The sequence below is a fragment of the Rhipicephalus microplus genome, unplaced genomic scaffold (assembly GCF_043290135.1).
Source record: "Rhipicephalus microplus isolate Deutch F79 unplaced genomic scaffold, USDA_Rmic scaffold_36, whole genome shotgun sequence".
Lineage (NCBI taxonomy): Eukaryota > Metazoa > Arthropoda > Arachnida > Ixodida > Ixodidae > Rhipicephalus > Rhipicephalus microplus.
Window position 1 is genome coordinate 3,726,224 of NW_027464609.1, and position 24,495 is coordinate 3,750,718.

Genomic DNA, 24,495 nt, shown 5'->3' on the forward strand with positions numbered 1-24,495 from the left:
GCGTTTTGGTATGGCTGGCCACCTTTTAACTATGAAGTCCTTAAGATAATCACATGTTCTGATGCCTGATTACAATGCACACTTGTATCAAGAAATATTACTGTGATATTACATATTGAATTGTGAAGACAGTATACAGGACACATGTGTTTGCAAAGCCTAACATTATTTTCACTGCATTTTCAAGCAGATGAAGTTATTTTCCTTAATTTCCAAGCAGATGTGTGGCTGTGCTGTAGAACGCCTGCTTGCCATGCAAACGGCCTGGGCTTGATCCTCCCGCAAACTGGGAAATTTTTTATTACTTATTTTATTTGCATCTTTCTTAATTTTTCCGGTTGCTCACAAGGTTCATCACTCACAATCAATGATGCCCACGAGATTTTTAAAACTATCGCGTTAAAACTGGCATAAAAGGGTAACAATGTATGACTGATTGAATAAGCTTTTACAGCTCATGCCAAATCACATTGGTGTGATGTTGAAATCCCTAGGTCCATTGTTAGACTACCAAATGTCATGGTTTTCACTTTTATGTCTGTTTAGGGGTACAGCAATTAACTGGCCAGGAAGTGTAAATAGATCTTTATTTGGAAACATGCTGAAGTATGATAAAGTCAAGCTCCCTTTCCCTTGAGTAATTTGAGATGTATATGTATTTTAAAATGGTGTTTGAAAATCACAGCAGCTGTGCCATTACACTGCTTCGTGGCAAAAGCTTAGTATCGAGTTCTGGAGCATTTCTGCACGTTGCCTGCTGCAGCTCAGACAATCGTTAATCTGGCTTAAAATTATATAGTATATATATTGCATTCTCACTTTCAATTTTGCTTATTGTGGAAAAAACAGGTCACTGACCAATGTCAAACGAAACAATGACGTTTCGGGACCCGTACGGGTCTCTTGTTCACAATGGAATGACGGCTGAGCAACAGGTTCTTATGTAACGTTGAGAGCATGACGCAAAGTCCCGGAGTACACGTGGTTTAGTGTGCCAGATGATCTATTGATTGTGTTACTTGTCGTCTGAATGATTAGTTATTCGAGGTTCAGTCTGGTTGTAAAATTCTTCTCCGTAGCTACGATGCGTGCGTTGTCCCAGCTTATCTCGTGGCCCGTCTTCTCGGCATGCTCTGCGAGTGCATTTGTCACTGTGTGGCCCTTGGTGACGTCATTCTTGTGTTGCATAAGACGTTTGCAGTAATTTCCACTCGTGCCAATGTACACCGATTCGCAATCGGCGCATGGTATCTTGTAGACCACACCAGGAAAGCGTTGCCGAGGGAGAGGATCCTTCAATTTAGCAACTCAGCCTTAAGCTTGCTTGCTGGAACATGCGCGATCTGTACACCACGTTTTCTGAATAGACGGGCTAGAGCTTCGCTTATATTTCGAATATAAGGAATCGATGCCCGCTTTTTTGTAGACGATGTGTTATGCATGGCCTGACTAGTTGACTGCAGTTTACGCATGACGGATTTAGTTGTTTTCCTAATAAAAATCTTGGGGTATCCATTCTTGATCAGGTCATCTTCAATGGTCCGGAGCTCCTCCTGCAGGCTTTCTTCATCGGAACAAATGCGAATCGCTCGTTGAACTAAAGACCGAATCACTGAGCGTTTGTCGGCTACCGGGTGGACTGACTCGTAGTCGAGGTATCTACCGGAGTGCGTTGGCTTTCGGTACACAGCGAAGGCGAGGCCTGTGGGAGTACGTTTTACAACTGCATCCAAGAAAGGGAGGCAACCGTCTTTTTCTTCTTCCACAGTGAACTTGATGGAAGTCTCGACGCCATTTAGGCAGTCAAGGAAAGATTGCACGTCTTTCTTCTTTATCACGCAGAAGCAGTCGTCGACGTATCTCAGAAAAACCTTGGGTCTCGGCTGAAATGTTCCCAATGCTTTCTGCTCAATTGCTTCCATTGTGATATTCGCAGTTGTGACCGAAATCGAAGCTCCCATTGCGGTACCGAAAACTTGCCTGTAGAATTCACCCTTGTACGAGAAGTAAGTGTTGGATAGGCAAAACCGTAACAAGGTGCACAGCTCGGTGACGTCGAACGGTGTGCGATCGGCCAATGTCGTGTCCTTGTGAAGCAATTGTCTGGAAGTGTCTACAGCAAGGTCGACGGGAGCACTTGTGAAGATGGAGCAGACATCAAATGAAACCAGTACTTCGTCGACATCCACAGTGATACTCTTCATTTTGCTTATGAAGTCATTGGTGTTCCGGAGGTTAGTTTCAGTCTTGCCTGCAAGGGGAGCCAGGATGCCGTGAAGATACTTTGAGAGGCTGTATAGGGGTGACCTAGTGAAATCTACTATGGGCCTTAGAGGCGTTCCGCTTTTGTGAATCTTCGGTAAACCGTATATCGCTGGAGCAGAACCATTGGTGCACAGCAGCTGGAAGTATAACCTTTTTGCTGATGCAGGAAGCGTCTGGAAAATACTAGAGAGCGTCTTTTGCAGGCCCGTTTGGACTTTCGAGGTAGGGTCCTTGTTAATCTTGGCGTACGTTGTACAGTCCCCCACTATCTCCGTCATCTTCGACTCATACGTCGACCGGTCAAGCACAACCGTCACGTTGCCTTTGTCCGCAGGAAGTACGGCAATCTTCTTGTTTTTGTGCAATGCCCTAATCGCTTTTTCCTCGTCTTCCGAGAGGACTTGCTGGCAGCCATACTTGCGAATTCTGGATAGTATACCTACTGCTCTCGTACGGATTTCGTCTCGTTCACTTTTTCCAAGTAGACCAATAGCGTTTTCGACAGCACACACGACTTTGCGTGTGTCCGGCTGCTTTGCTTGGTTGAAGTTGAGACCACGGCTCAAAACTTGGCATTCCGCAGGAGTAAGCTCGTATGACGACAAGTTCCTGACCTCGAACATGGGTCCTCTGGTTTTCCTGCCTTTTTCTAGCAAAGAACTCAGTTTGCGCTCTTGTGACGTTTCCTGCTTTTCTGTTCGTCGTCGCGATGCTTGGTTCGCCACGAGATGTATTTCAGGGAGTAATTCAGGCATGATGAATTCCAGCTGGCGTGTTGTGAAGAAAATGTCAGTCTCAAGGCGCTTCACAGTCTGCTTGCAGTCTTCTATCCGTGCTTGAAGAAGCTGCCGTTCAGCTTTCGAAATGACTTGATGACCGAATGCCGATTTCACAGGGTGCTTTAGCTGCAAAGATTTTGGGATGAGTTGCTTGGACTTACAGGTTATGTTGAAACGCAGGTGCGTCTTGAAGGCTGCCAGTCGTGTAGATGCACTCAAGAACTGACGAATCCTGGTGATAGCCGTTTGTCCATACTTGTGGCGGATGCTCACGTAGTCAAGAGTTCGACGGAATGCCGTCTGGTCAGGTAAAAGCATTGTTGAAAAAGACGCACCTTCAAGACGCACCTGCGTTTCAACATAACCTGTAAGTCCAAGCAACTCATCCCAAAATCTTTGCAGCTAAAGCACCCTGTGAAATCGGCATTCGGTCATGAAGTCATTTCGAAAGCTGAACGGCAGCTTCTTCAAGCACGGATAGAAGACTGCAAGCAGACTGTGAAGCGCCTTGAGACTGACATTTTCTTCACAACACGCCAGCTGGAATTCATCATGCCTGAATTACTCCCTGAAATACATCTCGTGGCGAACCAAGCATCGCGACGACGAACACAAAAGCAGGAAACGTCACAAGAGCGCAAACTGAGTTCTTTGCTAGAAAAAGGCAGGAAAACCAGAGGACCCATGTTCCAGGTCAGGAACTTGTCGTCATACGAGCTTACTCCTGCGGAATGCCAAGTTTTGAGCCGTGGTCTCAACTTCAACAAAGCAAAGCAGCCGGACACACGCAAAGTCGTGTGTGCTGTCGAAAACGCTATTGGTCTACTTGGAGAAAGTGAACGAGACGAAATCCGTACGAGAACAGTAGGTATACTATCCAGAATTCGCAAGTCTGGCTGCCAGCAAGTCCTCTCGGAAGACGAGGAAAAAGCGATTAAGGCATTGCACAAAAACAAGAAGATTGCCGTACTTCCTGCGGACAAAGGCAACGTGACGGTTGTGCTTGACCGGTCGACGTATGAGTCGAAGATGACGGAGATAGTGGGGGACTGTACAACGTACGCCAAGATTAACAAGGACCCTACCTCGAAAGTCCAACGGGCCTGCAAAAGACGCTCTCTAGTATTTTCCAGACGCTTCCTGCATCAGCAAAAAGGTTATACTTCCAGCTGCTGTGCACCAATGGTTCTGCTCCAGCGATATACGGTTTACCGAAGATTCACAAAAGCGGAACGCCTCTAAGGCCCATAGTAGATTTCACTAGGTCACCCCTATACAGCCTCTCAAAGTATCTTCACGGCATCCTGGCTCCCCTTGCAGGCAAGACTGAAACTAACCTCCGGAACACCAATGACTTCATAAGCAAAATGAAGAGTATCACTGTGGATGTCGACGAAGTACTGGTTTCATTTGATGTCTGCTCCCTCTTCACAAGTGTTCCCGTCGACCTTGCTGTAGACACTTCCAGACAATTGCTTCACAAGGACACGACATTGGCCGATCACACACCGTTCGACGTCACCGAGCTGTGCACCTTGTTACGGTTTTGCCTATCCAACACTTACTTCTCGTACAAGGGTGAATTCTACAGGCAAGTTTTCGGTACCGCAATGGGAGCTTCGATTTCGGTCACAACTGCGAATATCACAATGGAAGCAATTGAGCAGAAAGCATTGGGAACATTTCAGCCGAGACCCAAGGTTTTTCTGAGATACGTCGACGACTGCTTCTGCGTGATAAAGAAGAAAGACGTCCAATCTTTCCTTGACTGCCTAAATGGCGTCGAGACTTCCATCAAGTTCACTGTGGAAGAAGAAAACGACGGTTGCCTCCCTTTCTTGGATGCAGTTGTAAAACGTACTCCCACAGGCCTCGCCTTCGCTGTGTACCGAAAGCCAACGCACTCCGGTAGATACCTCGACTACGAGTCAGTCCACCCGGTAGCCCACAAACGCTCAGTGATTCGGTCTTTAGTTCAACGAGCGATTCGCATTTGTTCCGATGAAGAAAGCCTGCAGGAGGAGCTCCGGACCATTGAAGATGACCTGATCAAGAATGGATACCCCAAGATTTTTATTAGGAAAACAACTAAATCCGTCATGCGTAAACTGCAGTCAACTAGTCAGGCCATGCATAACACATCGTCTACAAAAAAGCGGGCATCGATTCCTTATATTCGAAATATAAGCGAAGCTCTAGCCCGTCTATTCAGAAAACGTGGTGTACAGATCGCGCATGTTCCAGCAAGCAAGCTTAAGGCTGAGTTGCTAAATGTGAAGGATCCTCTCCCTCGGCAACGCTTTCCTGGTGTGGTCTACAAGATACCATGCGCCGATTGCGAATCGGTGTACATTGGCACGAGTGGAAATTACTGCAAACGTCTTATGCAACACAAGAATGACGTCGCCAAGGGCCACACAGTGACAAATGCACTCGCAGAGCATGCCGAGAAGACGGGCCACGAGATAAGCTGGGACAACGCACGCACCGTAGCTACGGAGAAGAATTTTACAACCAGACTGAACCTCGAATCACTAATCATTCAGACGACAAGTAACACAATCAATAGATCATCTGGCACACTAAACCACGTGTACTCCGGGACTTTGTGTCATGCGCTCAACGTTACATAAGAACCTGTTGCTCAGCCGTCATTCCATTGTGAACAAGAGACCCGTACGGGTCCTGAAACGTTATTGTTTCGTTTGACATTGGTCAGGGACCTGTTTTTTTTTTCAACAATGCCTTTACCTGACCAGACGGCATTCCGTTGAACTCTTGACTAAATTTTGCTTATTATGCAATTTAACTTACCCTTCGTGAATTCATCGATATTTTTCACATAATAACAGAAATTTGCAGAACTTCATGCCTAAAAATAGTGTGACACAATCTTCACTAAAATATGGGCATCAATTTATGAGAAAAAAGTGGGACGCATGTGGCTCATCGACTCATGAAGCATCTTTGAATAAATGGGGCAACACATGTCACATTGTCTCATAAGGGCACTAAGCTGTAATTCTGCTGCCAAATTTCTTGCCCAAAAAGGCCCAATGGAAGCAGTACAGAGGAACACTTCTAAAACTGTGGAAGAAAAATTGCAGTGAACCTTAATTTCAGATTTTCTACGCAATTCTGCGCCTCTTCCTGTGGCATTGAGCCTAGCGGCTCGGTCCCAAGGTCTTCACATACACGTACCCTTTCAGCTTGTGTCTGTCTCGTCGGTAGGTGGCGATAATATTGAAACTCGTCGAAAACAAGGAGAAAACAGCAGGCATAGATGAGTGCACGCATTCATATGAAAATAAAGAAAAAGGAGAATATTGCTTTTCATTCACATTTGACGAAGCTGTGTCTATGCATGTCTTGTCTTGTATCTGCAACGAATAAGGGCAAACATCTCAGTTAAGCCTGCATTTTCGCAAGTAATTAAAATTGTGGTAATGAATCATGGCAAGCCACTTTGACGTGGTGTCAATGCACCGAATGCTGTAAGTGTGTTAACAAATGCTGCATCATATTCGTGAACTCTATTCAGGTGTGACATATTTGCTTTTCTCATATATCTTGCATGATTTGATGATCTTGAAAATTCGTGTTCTCTTTGGCTTCCTGGCTGTATGAAGCAGCAATTTTGCCATATTTTTCCTTTGGCACGAAATTTTAGCAACAGTGTCTTAGCCACAGCTTTTGGTCTCATTGCCTCTCCTTATAATTATAAAAATATCAAAGAATGTGCTGTTTTGTGGCATCCATCAAACATGAAAAAAAACAGTTATGCGTGTATGCTATGTTGTTAGGCTATGCAAGGAACTGCTTCATTTTTCATTCGAGTGCACTTCCACAATGATTTTAGGCAGATATATTTTTTGCAATTTAGAAAGAAAATCTATAGTTGCATGCTAAAATTCTTTAAAAATCTGAACAGAAAAATACCATAAATTTGAAACTTTAGCTACCTGGTACGCAATATGACACTGGCTGAAAAAGAAATATTAACAGAATAAAAGATTTTAAATACAACGTATCACTGATACTATGCATTGTAAATGTGCAATATATAGTTTCTCAGTTTCCTTAATGTTTCTGGTACACCACAACTGGAAGGCATTGTGCTGATGGCAACGTAAAGTGGTAGAGAAAGTTTTACTGAGGAAAAAGTGGGATGCATTCATCCTATTAACCATCAAAAGGTTAAGAAATTGATGCTCAGCAGTGGAGCTTCCTCCACAGCAACAAAAAACCTGCATTGAACCACAGTGCATGCAACACCATCTCTCCAGCACTTTGCTCATGCACTCTGTCATGGCAGAATTTGGTACCAATGCAGTGAACAGCTGTAGGCCACTGTTTTCAACATGTGTTGCATATAAGACTCCATCAGCAACAACGGTTGGTGAAAACTGTTTCATTGCCTTTTTTGTGTTGCCAATGCATGATTAGACATTCTGAATTACGAGCTTTCCAGTGACATAAAAGAAATGTACATTAAAAAAATTGATTGGCCGTAGAAAATAATCAGGCCCTAGAAATCCACAAAGAAAGGGTAAGTATTCATTGGTACAAGCACATTCCTGGAGCTGAGTAGCCAGCTGCGCTACACAACTTCTCAAGTCTTTCTTCTTTTAATGTGCCAGGGCGGATGCTGTGTATCATACTGTTCCACAAGTTTTCTTTTATTTTGGTGTACTTAACATTTTAAAACATTAGTAAACTTTTAAAACATATACAGTTTTGCAAATCATGACTGTTGAATCGAACACAACAAAATTAAATTTGGAGTGTTAAATCACTTAATATTTCTAGAGATTGACTCACACTTGTCTAAAACACCCAGCCGACCGCTCCAGTTGCTGTTTTCTGCTGAAATATGTTAATGCCGACGCCGTATGAATATCTAACATGGCATACGGCGTGCTAGGCCTTTGTGCGATTTAAGCGTGAAGCGATAATTTAAGCATGTAGCTAAGGTGACGTAGAAGCCGTCACTAACAAGAGCCATGCGCTCCGCTGCTCTGGACAAGTGTGATTCCACCTGTACAGCTGCAGTGTTGGCATTTTTTTGGTGCATGAAATTCTCCATGCTCACTTTATATCTGGTCTATTATATAAAAACATGGACATAAAAAGAATAACAAATAAAACTTTCTAGGTCTGAGTGAGAATAGAAGCCAAGCTGCTTGAGTGGCAAGCAGGCATTCTACCACAAAGCCATGTGCCTGCTCAAAAATAATTTTCATGCTTTACAAATACACGCGTCTACTATACATGCTTCACAATACAATATGTAATATCGCAGTATTTCATGATACAAATGTACATTGCCACTGGCCATCAGAACATGTAATTATCATAATGACTTCGTTGTTTAAAGCAGCCACGAAAAACAAAAGGCACAAATGCTACTGGAGTATTCTCTTAGGACCACGTACTGGGTGCATATCAAGTTTAAAAACATTTCATGCACATAGTTGCTTGTGGTTTAAAGCATACTACCCAGTACCTGTAGTGCGTGGTCTATCTATCCTGTGTCCCATCTCTGCGCTCTTCGAAGTAACTATGTGTACGTATCAACAAGCTCGCTTAGCCACTGTGACGGACGGCTATTTTCGGCGACACCGCGTCACGGCAATTAACGGGTGCCGTACTCCCCGACTGACCGTGAGAAACGGCGGCACATGAAAGGGAACCGATAAGTGCAAAATGGGGTGCTCTCCTTAGAACGTCGCCGCCGACGGTTAATCCTTTTGTAACTGTGGCGGCGTCTGCAAGGTCGTAGAAGGCCGCGGTATACCCCGTACAAGGATTAGACTACAAGACGTCCGGCTGAGAGCTAAGTGGTTGACCGTTCCCACGGAGAGAAGCGTGGGAAACGCTCTGGTGGCCAAGCCGTATGACAACAACCCGACAGGTTGTCACTCTCGCTAGTTGCGGGCCCTCTCCCTATTAAAAAGGGGTGGGGTCAAAATATTTTTGGGGCGGAGTTTCCCCTCAATTAAACGCGCATGATTGGACCCAGGTAGATGTCTCTTGTCCCCGAGGAAGAGAGCGAGGAGACACGAGGGGGATTTAAGCGCAGGATTTTGCCCTGCTAGGCAGACTAGTCGCTGACCAAGATGGTGTAGAAACAGATCAACAAGCATCTCTTCTAGAAGTTTTTAGTGTGGCTCTGTATCGGCTGGCCACCTAAACTTAGCCGTTCGTCTAGTTGTGACGCGATATTAACGTCTGCAACGTAGACATCGGGACTTCGCCTCGAGTTAGCTCAACCTGCTCGAAGTCACCTGCAAGCACTAGCCTCCCGGAGCCACCAGCGTTGCAACACCGCCGACATCGCAGTCGTGCCAGAACTCTCTTCGACTTCTCGCATCCGATCGTCGGGGACTCAACGCTGCCGGTCATCACACGTATGCCTTCACCTGTTTATATCTTCGAACTTTCTACTCCGTAGTTCTATTGTTGTTAGTTTGTGTAGTTTGTGATAGTTCTCTCTCGTAAGCTGATTTATTGTTTCTGTTATATATCTCTTTAGTTGTATCAAGTGTCAATGTATGTTGTTAGTCGTATTGAAGTGTTGTATTAGATCCCGTGTGCTGCAATATCACTAAAGTTTGTTTTGTTTTCCCACGTCTCTGATCTCTTCACTGTCTCTGCTTGCGTACGGAACGAACCAACCTGCTGTCATTCCCGTCGCCGACTTCGCGCTGGCGACGCTAGAGTGGCAGCTTGTAACAGCCACCATTTAGAAATCCATTACGCAGACTGCAATTATATGCGAAACCCTTACTAGCACAAGCCACTTTAAACATTGATTACGTAGTAATAATCTGCAGTATAAACTTTTCAAGTAATGTTACCCTGCAAAAAGTATGCACTAGGTGGTTGGAGTATGCACTAGGGATAGGATATCACTGTTGTGTTCTACTCAAACCTTGAGGGTCCCCCAATTTTTTTCATCAAACGATTGTAAGATTCATAGATAGTAATGTTCGACAAGCATGGTATTGTAAATAATCACCCTTTTGGTCTATACTAGAAGAGTGGAGGGAGTGTTGTTAGGAGTGAATTTACAGGCTGTTAGGAGTGTATGGAAAATTTGACAGATTGTTGTGTAAGTATGCAAGCATTAGGGCATGTCAGTTCATATTAAATACCTGAAAAACATCACAGGCAGGAGTCCTGATAGGACGCTTGAAAGCATTTCATCCTAGGAAAGAAGTGATGTGTCATTGACACATCTGTTGAAACTTGGAAGGTCAGAAAAGTATTTCAAGAGTAGGTATGTGACGTTTCTTGACAATACATGACTGTGACATTGCACACTTCCATACTGCAGATGTGTCTGTTTCCTAACATACTTGCCAGCAAAGCCACAACAGGGTGTTTATCAATTTAATTTTTTTCAAATTTAGTGATTTTTCCAGGCTTTTCACATAGATTAAAAGCAAACTCCAAGACCATATTGTCTTCTTGGAAAATGTGCGGTGGAAAGAACACTTTAGCAGTAAAAAAATAAAATAAGAGGCACTCATATAAAACAAATGAACACATTTTACACACACACTCATAATGTTGTGAGCGTATGTGGTAAATATGAAAAAATGTGTATCTGGTCAAAACAAAACTTGTGACCCAGGCACTGAGGAAGTTGGCTGTTTGGTTTTCGGAACAACCAGAACACAACCACACAAATAAAATCAACTGCAGCTGCAAGTTTGAAGGAGCCTGCGATAGTCCAACAGTGCAGCCAATGCTGCTAGGAAACGTAAAGGTGGCGCTATCTCGTGGCATTCGTATAAAACAAGGATGCAACAGCCCAGCCAGTTCGCTTACTGGAGCACATTCTAGTTCATTATAATGGCTATAGCCTGCAGGCCATTTAGGATTGGATTAGATTATTTTGATCTAGACTGCTGTATTTACTAATGATTTGCATCCCCGTAGATGTCTAAAATATACTTTTCAGCAAAAAGGAGTACTTACGTATTTTATGCGACCTTGTCTTGACAATAACTAACAACAATGTCGCAACAACGAAACTCTAGAGCAAAATTTACTTTATCCTTTTTTTCACTCTCTTTTTTTTTACACAATGCACACATGCTTGTTGGTGTTTTATTTCTCTGGGTTCTGACACGTGGAGCACAATGAAAGTACTCAGACACCTGCAATAAAAGCTGCGGTAGCGTTTGAAGCGCTGATGTTTGAATATGGGGTGGAAAAAAGGAATCTGTCAGACCGCAACTGCTTCCCCGATTCCATAGGTAAATAAAAGATGCAGAATCGTGAGTTAGGCAAATTGGTGAGTGTTCACCGTAGAATATTTTACAAAGGAACGGGTTAGAATCAGTCAGAGAGGGTCACAGCACTGATTTCACAACTGAAATTTATTTGGAAAAGGAAAGAACATATATAGAAAATATTGACTCATAAAAACTATGCACATGTACACATGTGTTACAACACAAAATGATTCATGTCTTCTCTAAGACCTTATGTTCTTCATCTAGACGAGTGTCACATGAAATACTTATGCACTTGTTGTTAGACCTAATGAAAATGCTTCGGCTACTTCACACATGCACTAATCAACATGTCAATATTTGATATTTGTTTTCTACAAGTGGGGCACACACAGGGCTGGGTAGTATCACAATAGTATTTAAGAGATACTTTTGAGTGTCTGTATTGCTGTATCGAGGCACATTTAAAAAATGTATTTGTATCTCAGTAGTGAAATACTTTTACGGTGTATCGCATGTACCGCGATACTATTCAGGACACGGGTATCTTGTTACTTTTTTTTTCGTAAACGAGCTGAGACGTGTTGACAATGGGGAAAAAAATTTCTGCTGTGACCTTGGCAGTCCACGGCAAGATATGCACCCACCATTTCTACATTTCTGCTGAGGGCGAAACTGACTCCTACCTTCTTGAAAGCGAGCTAGTTGCTTTGCTACCCGCATCCCATGATGTGCTTGAATAATGGCCTGCTTCAGCGTGACAACTATGTTATACTGCTATATTGAATTCCAGCACAGATATTTTTATTGTGAGGAGTATTGTATACTGCACAACGGGCGCCATTTTTTAAATGTATTTCCTCATGCCGATTGAACGAGTAGTGTTTGTTTTTCTCGTTTTTTTTTACTTTTCTTTTGCAGTGCCCATTTGAAAACTGGAGCTTATTGCGGAAGCCACAAACCACCCAAAGAGAATTAGGTGCCGTGTGCCATCTACGATACTTCTTTCTGCAGAGCATTTCTGAAAAACTCCAGCATGGCCAAACAGCGATTCGAAAGAGGTCTTTTTGAGTTTCCTTTCGCATTCCTTGTTTTGTCCGTTCTTAATTCTTTCTGCCTTTTCTAAGATGATTCTAGAAAACACTAAACCTTCAACTGGAAGTTCGTTTGTTTATGGTTCCAGCACTTCGCTTGAACTATGCTCCTTCTAGCATAACTAATAATGTTGCTGTCGAGTTCCGGATTTCAGTGTACAATGTGTGTGACTGATGCTCTCATATGGCATAGTTTTTTATTGCAACTGATATCTGTAAATATGTGGTTATTAACAATTATGTGCAGTGTGAGCATCCTTTGTAATGCCTTAATGACACTCGGAGAATGGTGAAAATATAATAAGTGAATTTCATTTGCAAGTTTCAATGTGCTGCACATTTTAAATATTATGCTGCACATAACAAATGTTTTTATGGAGTATAACTATCCCCGGCATAGACAAAAGTATTTTAGTATATGTATTCTGGAATACTTTTTTGTCTTTTTGCAAACGTATCTCTGAAATATCCTGTCACATGAATTACAAATTTATCTCAGTATCTGTATTTTATGCTTCCAAACCACACATTTCGATATCTGCATTCCGGAATACTTTTTCGGGCATCTCTGCCCAGCCCTGAGCACACATCCACATGGCCTACAACGAGCTGCCAAATTAGACGTGATTTTAGCATGTGATGGCATTAGCCCATGCTCTCTTAAGCACACGTTTATGTAATGCCCCATTTCACCTAAATATTCGCAGCTGCAAGACAGTGGAATCCCATAAACCACGCCAGTAGTGCAAGGAGCATATCTGTGGACATGACTGGAGACACATTTGTTCCCTTTTCCTGGCTGCTGACACAATGCTCTATCCACCAAAGTACACACATTATGCACTTTATTACATGCTGAGAATGACATGGTTATGCAATAACGAGCACCAACATTTTTCAAACCATGTGCTATCCTGTGTATGTATGGGATAACTGCCTGCCTCTTTTTCTTGCTAATTTCTAGTGCACTAGAATCACAATGATAAAACTTCTCGATCTTTGAAATAAGTTTTTCCGACAAGGAGCAAATCACGTCATTCGGAAAGCCAGAATTTGCAAGGCGAGCAACTTGTGCATCAAATGCATGCGCCATAAGGTGCTCGCGTAACTTCTGAAGAGCGGCACCCAGCAAAGTTGACACAATGGCTCCCTGTATGGTTTTGAGTGGTATGGTATGGTTTTGAGTGGTTTCGAGCGGCCAGAATAGCTTTATGAATCTAGGTTGGTATTGCTATATATGTGATCTTTTACGAAAGCCTGTGTTAAATCGAGAAACTGTAGCTCATCAATTTTTTGAAACTCCAAAGTGAAACGCTGACATTTCGTTTTCCTTAACATCTTTCTTTATATTAGCAACCAGTAAAGAGCAATTATTATTGTCCAGTAGAAATAAGAAGTCATGGACATATCAAACAGCGTGTGATGATAACCAATTGAAATGCTTTTGCAGCTGCCCGTCTACATACCCAATGCCCGTCTACATACCCCAAAAAATATAACTAATTACAGGTATATTCATGATTCAATGCAGATACCAGATTTTTGGACAAAATTATTTCCCTTCCAAAACACAACGGCAGCATTTAGGTGGCCTGCATGAGCTCTAAAAACGATGCAATAGAGATGCCACACTGGCACTGAAACAACAACTCATCATTATCTTCTCTCATGCACTGCTTTATACACTTCAAATCTTCACATTGGGGCAAACAATAAGATAAATCTTTTACGTCTATACCGAATGCATTACGGCACAAAGAAGGTTGTTCACTTAGTGATAAGATGATAGACTCTGAGTTAGAAATTCTTAGCGGATCACAAGTCTTCAAACGCTCCGAATTTCTTTGAATATACTCTGAAAAATTTATTTACCAAGTGTCTTTTCCTGAAACAACAGTTCTTAGTGGCAACATGAATCTTCACTGAAATAAAAACTGATAGTTTTTGCCTTTTTGCTTTTTTCACACTTGCCGCTACATGTTCCTGATTAAGCGTTAGTAACAGGGCATAAGCTTATTCGTTCAGTCACCCGCTTTGTGCATCAATACTTTTTTTTATTAATATATACCCTAAAGGCCCATTCAGGCATTACGCAGGGGGTTTCAGTTATACAATAAATTTGCAAATCAGAACATTGCCATTATAAAATTAAAGGGGTAAACAATGTAAAATACGGTTCCATAGACTAAGATGCAAAAGGAAAAAAAAATTGTGGCAGGAATGAAAACTCAATAAGAGAGACACAGCTATAGTGCAAAAAAATATATATACAGAAAATTGCCATGAAAAAATTGCCCCCTATCTGCATATTTGACCAAAAATGTCGCCGAAAGACTATTGTATTTCGCCTGAAAAGAGTGAATAGACAGAAATATTTATTTGATGTTTTGCACGAGAAAACTGGTGAATGGGATCCTGAAGGTGTTGCGTGAGACATGAGTGTCATCTGGCGGTAATTTCAGAAAACGAAAGGATGGCCTATGTTATAGCGAGCACGCAGCACGCAGCATGCGTGCGATCTTGGAGGGCATACTTTGTAGATTTCAAGACAGGTAGCAGCACAGTATCGTCTTAGAAAAGCGTAAGAGACTCGCCTTTCCATGCGAAGCGTCGCTTTGTCAGCTGCAGTGCTTAGAATTACTTATTTATACCTTTTCTAGTATAAATAAACACAGTGCACAATATTGACGTGTTGATATTGTGCCTCAAATATGCTCAATATTTGCTTTTTATTGACAATCGTACAAGTATGAACGCAGAAACTTGAGCAATACTGGTGGATGCTGTGGATGTGGTCGTACTTGAGCCTTTTTGCTGACAGACAGACCAAAATTTTTGCGTTGGAGTATCCCAAGCAAGACTATTATCATTTTTATGGAGAAAATATATTTACATTGAAAGAAGAGTAAAAATGAGCACAAACATGCACTTACAAACTCACACAGATAGGCAAGCCATATGTCCAAGAAAATATTGAATAGGTTTACAAAGGCGGCATGATCAATGAATCAAGCGATGTCGCCCGGCAGTGTGTTCCAGTGATGTGTGCTTCGAAGTAATGTGAGTGTTGATACATAATTGTGCGTACCAAAAAAGGCTGTATTTTGAATTGTTTGTCAATATGTTTCAAAATATTATGAGGTGTGTTTGTGCAAGCTTTACGAAGGCAGATTTACTACGATGAAATCTATGAAAATGCAACAACAGCAACGACAGTCTGCGTGTTTCAAGAAGGGGTAATGAAAGTGAGTGTGTAATATCTGTAGTGCTGCAGTTGCGAGAATACTACTTGGTGATAAATCCTGCTGCTTCATTTTGTATTGATTCTAGTTAATCGATGAGATATGATTGATGTGGGTTCCAGATGATGGATGCATATTCTATCTTTCAACGGACAAGTGTAGTGTACGCTAGCATTTTAGAGGTATAGTTCACTAAGTAAAGGTTTCTTTTAATAAATCCAAGTGCTTTTGACACCTCACTAGTTATGATATCGATGCGCTTATTCTAAGGCAGGTCAGAAGATTAATTAATTTCAAGATATTTAAATAGGGCTACTTTTTCAATGGGGAGAGCTTGAATTTCATATTGACTCATTTCTGTTTTATGTGCTCTTGTAAACGTCATGGCCTTCGTTTTGGAAGTGTTAATTTGCCATGGTGACACAAAATGCGAGTTTATTAGGGTCCAACTATAATGACTCGTTAGCTTGGGTACTGCCAATTTTTCTATAAATGATGTAGTTGTATGAAAATAATTTGATAGTAGATGACAAACCATGTCCAATGTCGTTGATGTAAATGAGAAACAAAACTGGTCTCATGATTGATCCCTGGGGAACACCAGACTTTGCATGTGAAAGTGAAGATGCATGTCCATCCACATAAATTGATTGGCTGCAGTTGCTCAGAAAATGATTTATTCAGCTTTTTTTCAAACCAGTGGCCACCTTATCATTATACATAGAGCCATCTAGAGTTGAAAAGAAGCCTTCCTTGTCAGCAACCAAAACATGCAACTTAGCTTCCAGATGCGTCTCAGACAGCATGAACACCGTTGTGAGGAGTGACCAGGCTATGTACAACAAAGGCAAGCTGAAAAAGCCAGTAGGCTTTTTTTTGTGAAGCTAAGTTGCGTGTTTTGGTTACTTTCATGCTACCTTCATTTACGTACTCTTCTATGAACATAATGATAAAAAATACTCATGGATTTAATAACACCATCTCAAGGAAATGAAATGAGAAGAGAGTGTGCTACTCTTGAAATATCTGCAATAAGTGCATAGCGGAGGACGTTTGCAGCTGCACCGCCAATAATAATAATAATAATAGCAATAATATTAAACAAGGCAAAACATAGCCCAGCAAACCTCTTGTGATGGCAGTTCTAACATAAGCACCACACTAAAAGGCCTTCAAGCCAAGCCGAATTTGTGGCCACGACAAATATGCACAAATTTACCGATGTGAGAAATGCTGTGCTTGGAAAGTCAGATATGATATGTGATATGTAGAAGGAACATACATCAAAATAGTGCATGTACCAACATGGAAGCTAAGGAATGCTTTAGTCAATGGGAAGAATAAGCTGCTGAGCGAACTTTCTGTAGTCTTCTTTACACTGTAGTCTGCCACGAGTGTGACAACATGTCAGTCTATGAGACCTGTGATTTCAATGAAAGAGTTAAACAACACAACAGTTCAAAATGAAGTCACCAAACCATGGGTGGCCTTGGATGCCTTCGCTGAACATGCGGAATATACAGGCTTTCAAATTGACTGGTCAAGCAACCGTGTTCTGGTCGAAGAAAACAAGCTTGCATCATGCCAGCACCTGGAATCCCTGCACATTCACACAGCTGCACATATACTCAATAAGATTTATGGAACGCTGACCATATACTTTTGGTGCTTACATCACGCACCTAGTCATACTTAAATACCATGTACCTTTCTTATGGCTGTCATTCAGAACATTATCAGGCGCCCAAACATCACTAAACTTTGTGTTATTTTGGTCGGTGTATCCTTTTGTTTGTACACTAAGAAGAAACAGTTATGCATTGCCTTTTTTTAGGCCTCTTCTAGCTGTTCACTGTAGTTGCAGTCGAAGGAGTGACTTTTTGAGTATTGATCAAGGGTAATGCTTATTTTTGTGATGGTGGCACAGACTGCCGCCAATTTCCATGAATTAGCCAGGTTTTACCAAAGTTCCTACAGTTTTCCAGCAAGCCCCAATTCCCCGACTTTCCCAGGTTGTTAGACACCCTGCACAAACAAAGATAGATGGCAGTTAACTCGCGTCCTGTTCCCTGTCTTATGCAAGTGTCATTCTGCACTTTATTACCGTAGAAGTACTTGCTGCTAGGCAGGTTGGTATAACATTATTAGGGAAAATTCTAGACGATGCAAATGTGTGGTGCAGTGTAAATATTTTCTGTAGTTCAGCTGCGACCGGTGCTCTTTTTCTGTGCTTTTTCATTTTTCCAGTGGTGCTTAGGCGTCTATAATTTTCCCCCTTAGCTTAGTTAGCTCCCTGAAGCTATGCATCATCTTGCCCATTAACAACCATTGTTAAACTATTGTATGTGGCATTGTTGATGCAAAATGACCTTAGAGTATATGCTAAAGCTCCTGCAGGATCACCGGCTGAATGTGACAACCAGTTCACCATTTATAGGACCCGAAGTATTGACATTTTCAATATATCTGTTCGCACAGTGCTTCATTGGAGTCATGCAAGCTTAAAATATGGTGCTCCCACAGAGAAATTTTTCTTCCTGTGCTGTGACCAACGGGAAAACTATGTAGACAATAATGAAAAGAGATCACAACTAGGCTTAGCTGTGTGATGTCTGCCTCAATAAAAATGTAATAAATTAATGCAAGTGTGCTTGTATCACCATGGTGTTGCCAGTTTATCACTACATTTGATATGAATCTCTGCTCGCTCCACCATGGTGTTCCTAAGGGCGTACACAGTCTTACCTCTGAGACAGCATTGCCAGAACTAATTTCACTGTCACAATCTTGAACAGGTGAGCAACAAGCATTCGCCAGTGCAGAGAACACAAGAGAAGTGGTCACTGCTTGCATGTTCAAGGTCGTATACACGCACACCGGACTATGATTTTGCAGTGTCTTACATTTTGAGTGGAGTATACATCGTGATGGCGGGAGCCAACTCTGTGGTCACCAGCTAAACTGTCACAATGTGCATATTGTTGCTTCAGACAACTGTTTAGGACAAAAAAATGGCACCATAGAAAAAAAAAATTTTTAGGCTAATGTAAGAGCTTGTGGTGAGGAGACTCTCAAAAGGTATATGGTGTGTCATCTTGCAATAGAGAAGCAACATTTATACCTAGTTTATGTTAGTAGGAGTCTGCTAAACATTGGCCATACAAGCTTGTGGCTAGAGAAGCATGATGTCCAGAAGTTGCCCTCCTGAAATGTTAACCTGCACCGTCCTCCCTTGCCCTTCTTGGTGCACTGGAATTTTTGCCCTATAGGTACTAATTCCTTCAGTGGGTACTCTTGAAGGGCTTCTGAATAAGCTCACTCTTACCACCTGCTTTACCCAAGGGCAAATCCTACTGTAGGAACTTGTTTGCTTGGCAGAAATTTTTAACAGGAAAAGAAGCTTCACTCGTTACACAAATAAAGTTACAGCATTGCAAGATTACTATGATGTTATGTACACAGACCTCCCACATACAACTAACTAAAATCTCACCACTTACCTCTATGGTGAGCCTGATTATGCCTTAAGACAGCATGTAAGTTTCTTGATCCAATTCTTTTTACTCAGTACATGAACCTTGAAAAAACAAGATCGTCACGTGCAGTCCTTATAATCATTTCCTTTATAATCATTTTCAATTTGAGGCATGTCACAAATTTTGAAGTACGACTGAAGCCTCTCATATGCATGTTTCGTTTATTTGAAGGTGCCATTTAACAATCTTGAATTAATCCTGCAATGAACTAACATCTGAATGCCTTGCGAATTGCCTGCCACAAAATATATTTTACTACGTAAATTGTTCTGTGCTTGTTACACAAGCTGAAGATGATGACGATACTGACTGCCCCATCGTCACTGATGAGGCAGAGGATAGCGCGTGTACAATTTAGGTGCACACACGAGGCCCAATGTCAGTGCTACATTTCCAATTTAAACACGAGCGCGCGCAATATGTATGCTTTACCGCAATACACAACGTGCACTTCACCGCAAGGCACGACTGCCTTGCGGCACTGTTTAATTTTAAGAAGACGCTTAAGGTGGCAATTTTGAGCGAATATTTATAGTGCTCCCAGCATATCTTCAACTTTATTTCTTTTTTTTTCTTTGTGTACACCCACAAGAAAAGACATAGCTTAGAAAACCGATTATCGTATTCGGCGACAACATATTTAAGCCACTTGGAAAATGTCGTGTGAACGCCTGGTAATAGTCCATCGCTTTCAACTTGTGCATTTCATATCTGTCTCACGCAGTTACGCAAGAAGAAGCTTCAATGAAAGTTTTGGCGCAAGCATACACTTCACCGAAGCGACACATCGATCCTTACGCTACACACGCACTTACCAGACATACACGTACGGCATACATCCACAAATAGCATAACACACGGTGTTCATGATCGGGCAAGTCGTTACCACATTGCTTATAGACAGTATTACAGAACGAGACCACGTATCCATGCGCAGAGGCGGTTCTCGCGATCGCATGAGGCTCCCGGCCAAGCAAAGACCACGCATAAATAACCACCGCACGGTAAAGATCCTCACAAGCTAGTGAGGAACCTTAGACCTTTCGTTCCCACCACCTAAACGTCCCCAAAAAATGTCTAACACGGCGATTCTGTCGCCGTCTATTCATACGTTTTCAGCCAAGTCAAGCCGGTTTTAAGCGGCTATAGGTTAACCGAACGCTTTTCCCTCGAAAAGGTTCGTGCCACTCGGTGGCAGCAGAAGCGGCCCTAGCTTTAACTAACATAACTCAACCTAACCTAACCATCGCACTTCTAGCGTTAAAAAACGTTTTACTCGCTACTTTACAATGCTTTTTGCAACATTACGACGCTTTCATGCGCTTTCGCATTAGATATCGCAGTATCCGACTTGTAATGGTGAAAAACACTGCATCTCAATAGCTGGCATTGTTTATTGTGGTTTTGTGACGCTTCATAACTTAACCTAACCTAACCACCTCACTTGTATCTAAAAACGCTCTGTTACACTGTTTCGTTCCCAATTACGATATTCGCATGACCTCAGAGTTTTCACCAACTTAGTACAGTACGGAACGCTGTATCTTGCTAAATGACATCGTGCTTTAAGGTTTCACGATGCTTCCATGTGCTTTCACGATAATATCACAAAATAGCAGTTTCGCACTTGTAACGGTACAAGACGCAGTATCTGGCAAGGTCATGCTATTCTGTGTGCTTTCACAATATTTCACCTTTCGCAGTTTCGTACTCGCAACAAAACAACACTATCTCGATGATGACGTCGTTTTTGGTTGTTTCACGACGCTATCTAGCTTGAACTAACACAACTCAACCTTACCTAACCTTCGCACTTCTAGCTTTAGAAAACATTTTACTCGCTAGTTTACAATGCTTTCTGCAACATTACGACGCTTTCACATTAGATATCGCAGTTTCCGACTTGTAATGGTGAAAAACACTGCATCTCAATAGCTGGCATTGTTTAATGCGGTTTTATGACGGTTCGTATCTTAACCTAACCTAACCTTCGCACTTGTATCTAAAAACGCTCTATTACACTATTTCGTTTAGAAGTACGATACTTGCATGACCTCACAGTTTTTCACGAACTTAGTACAGTACAGAACGCTGTATCTCGCTAAATGACATCGTTCTTTAAGGTTTCACGATGCTTGCATGCGCTTTCACGAGAATATCACAATATAGCAGTTTCACACTTGTAACGGTACAAGACGCAGTATCTGGCTTGTTCATGCCGTTTTGTGTGCTTTCACAATATTTCACCTATTGCAGTTTCGTACTCGCAATAAAACAACACTATCTCGTTAGATGACGTCGTTTTGGGTGGTTTCACGACGCTAAACTAACATAACTCAACCTAACCTAACCTTCGCACTTCGATGAGCGAAGTGCAGCAGCTCCCATCGAAAGCGAGTCGTACAGAGCTAGGCAAGTTTAGAAGAGATATATTATTATTATATTGCTGCGGCCCACGATAGATGGATGGATTGATGTGGCTGTACCCTTCAGATCGGGTGGCGACTAATGCCACCTAGCCGTAAAACTTAGTGAATCAACAACTAGATTTATCTTTTTGTTTCCTTTAAATAGTGAAGTTGAGTACTGGTACTTTGCAAAGAAGGGTTTAATTTTCGCTCATGCCTTGACTTTAGCCACCAACCAGATAACCTCCTTTACTTAATTCTACCCGCTTAAAGTCTATTTTGCTCTCCCTGTCGCTAAACCCCAGTGCTTTAAAAACTCTGTGCCATCATCCTGAACTATAGGGTGAAGCGCTTTACTGAACATTATCAAGTGTTCAGTAGTTTCCTCCTCCTCTCCACATGCACTGCATACCTTGTCTACCCCTTCGTATTTGGCCAGATATGTCTTGGTTTACAATACTCCCATCCTGGCCTCAAACAGTAGAAAACTACCCCGAGTATTCTCATAGATCCTTTCCTTGCCAATTTCCTGCTTGAAAGCTCGATAGATCTCTAGTGGGGACTTCTTTATCATGCCAATTCTCGACATGTCAGTCTCAGTCTTCTTCACTTTCTTCTTAACCGATAGTTATTTTTGGTTTGGCCACCTACTGTTTTCTAAGTATTTACCAGTCGATTTTCTGGTTCGCTTCCTCCATTTTGTATCGACATTCTCCTTGTACAATGAGCTGAATACCTTTCTAGCCCAAAGCTCCTCCCTCATTTCTCTCAATCGCTTCTCAAATTTTATCTTACTGCAAGCTTGCCTGCCTTCAAATGATGTCCATCCCATATCACCTTGTACTCCCCGATTTAGTGTATTCCTATGAGCTCCTAAGGCAAGCCTGCCTATTCCACGTTGCTCGATTTCTAATCTTGCTTGAACTTCTGATCTCATGCACAAGACCGCACTGCGGAACGTCAGCCCAGGAACCATGACCCCTTCCCATATTTCTCTCATAACATCATACCTATTGTAATTCCACAGTGCCCTGTTTTTCATTACCGCTGCGTTCCTGTTACCTTTAGTCATCACGTATATTTCGTGTTCCCTTAGGTACTCGGTCCCATTGCCTATCTATATGCCCAGATATTTGTATGTATCTTTTATCTTTAGCGTGGCCTCCTGAATTCTAAGCTCGCTACCTTCATTGTCATTAAAAATCATGACAGCTTATTTTTCCTTACTGAATCTAAAATCTAACCTATCTCCCACAATACCGCAGATGTCAACCAATCTGTGCAAATCTTCCTTGTTGTCGACTATTAGCTCTATATCATCCGCGTACATGTTCAATGAGTTTTCCTTGTTTGACGAAAGAGAGGTTGAAGCCCAGCCCACTTCCCTCTAACCTGGCCTGTAATCATTGTAGGTACATCATGAATAACAAGGGTGACAATGGACACCCCTGCCTAAGTCCCCGTTTCACCTCTGTGGGCTTGGATACCTGTTTTTCCCACTTTATAACTACCTTGTTACTTTTATAGATTTTATTTTATAGATCGCCCCGTTCAATATGCGCGCAAGCAATTACTTGCATTTGCAAAAGCACGTTCGGACAAGTTCTCCTTGCGGTTCAAAACACTGCACGTCGGGTCGAAGCGCTATATATTTGACGCATCATCACACATGGTTAAGGAAATTGCATAGCGGTTACCCCGCCAACAAAGAGCAATAAAACGCCAAACGGCTTCCCCATGTCATGTTCTCTCGTTTTCCGTAATATTCACTAACATACGTAGCCTTCTTCCAAAACGTGAACTCATATCCAACATTATCTCGTCATCAAAAAGCAACATACTCGTATTAACAGAAACGTGGCTTACCAGCGATATAACGGATGCGGAAATATTAACTGACTTACAGGACTTCCACGTGTACCGAAATGACCGAAATGGCTCACGGGGGGGCGGAGTACTTATCGCAGTTCATCGGGGCATATCTTGCTCCGTTGTTAACGTCGATTCCGATACCGAATCCCTGTGGCTAATTTGTCGTACTAACACCGTAACTGTCCTACTTGGCGTCTGCTACAGGCCCCCGCAAACGGATCCAAATTTTCCATGTCATCTGAACAATTCCATTCAAAAACTTACTTCCGCTTACCCAAAGGCTCGCATTCTTCTGTTCGGTGATTTTAACTACCCTAATATTGACTGGCAAAACATAGTTACTTCTACATTATCATGTCACGCAGAGGCGAAAAACTTCCTCGATGTATGTCTCAACTTTAACCTTACACAATTAGTCGCCCAACCAACCCGTGTCACACGAGGATCAGCAAATATTCTCGACCTGATATTAACCAATAGCCCCGAGAACCTATTATCTATTACTTACCTTCCTGAGATCAGCGACCACAAGGTCATACATGCTTTATTTTCATTTACCTCGACCAAAAAACAGACGACTAATAAAACAATTGTTCTTTATGATAAGGGTAACTATAGTGCAATATCAGAAGATCTCAGTAACTCTTTTAATCAGTATGAATCTACATTTCACACGCGCTCAGTTCATGACAACTGGTTGATCTTTAAGGACAAAGTAAATCACCTCTCTGATATGTTTATCCCGAAGATTACTTTTCAAACTAACCGCAATAAACCATGGTTTTCTCGGCATTTAAAAAAACTTGAAAACAAAAAGAAACGACTTTTTCGTACCGCCAAACGCAACGGCAAGCCTACTGCATGGCAAAAATACATCGAAGCTGAAAAATCATATTTGCTATCTGTTCGTAAAGCTAAATACTCGTTTTACCATATAGACTTACCTAATCTCTTAATCAGGAACCCCAAGCAATTCTGGCAAGTTCTAAACCCCACACATCCTTCCGATATTAAACTAACGAATGATTCACACGAGACAGTGACTGACCATGA

General features: G+C 42.0%; 1 long non-coding RNA gene across 1 annotated transcript; it reads left to right on the forward strand.

The window, feature by feature from the left end:
- Positions 1-12,219: 12,219 nt before the first annotated feature.
- LOC142786886 (uncharacterized) lies at positions 12,220-14,331 on the forward strand. The gene is made up of 2 exons (XR_012889200.1): positions 12,220-12,351; positions 13,092-14,331. It is a non-coding gene; the product is annotated as an uncharacterized LOC142786886 (long non-coding RNA).
- The last annotated feature ends 10,164 nt before the right edge of the window (positions 14,332-24,495 follow it).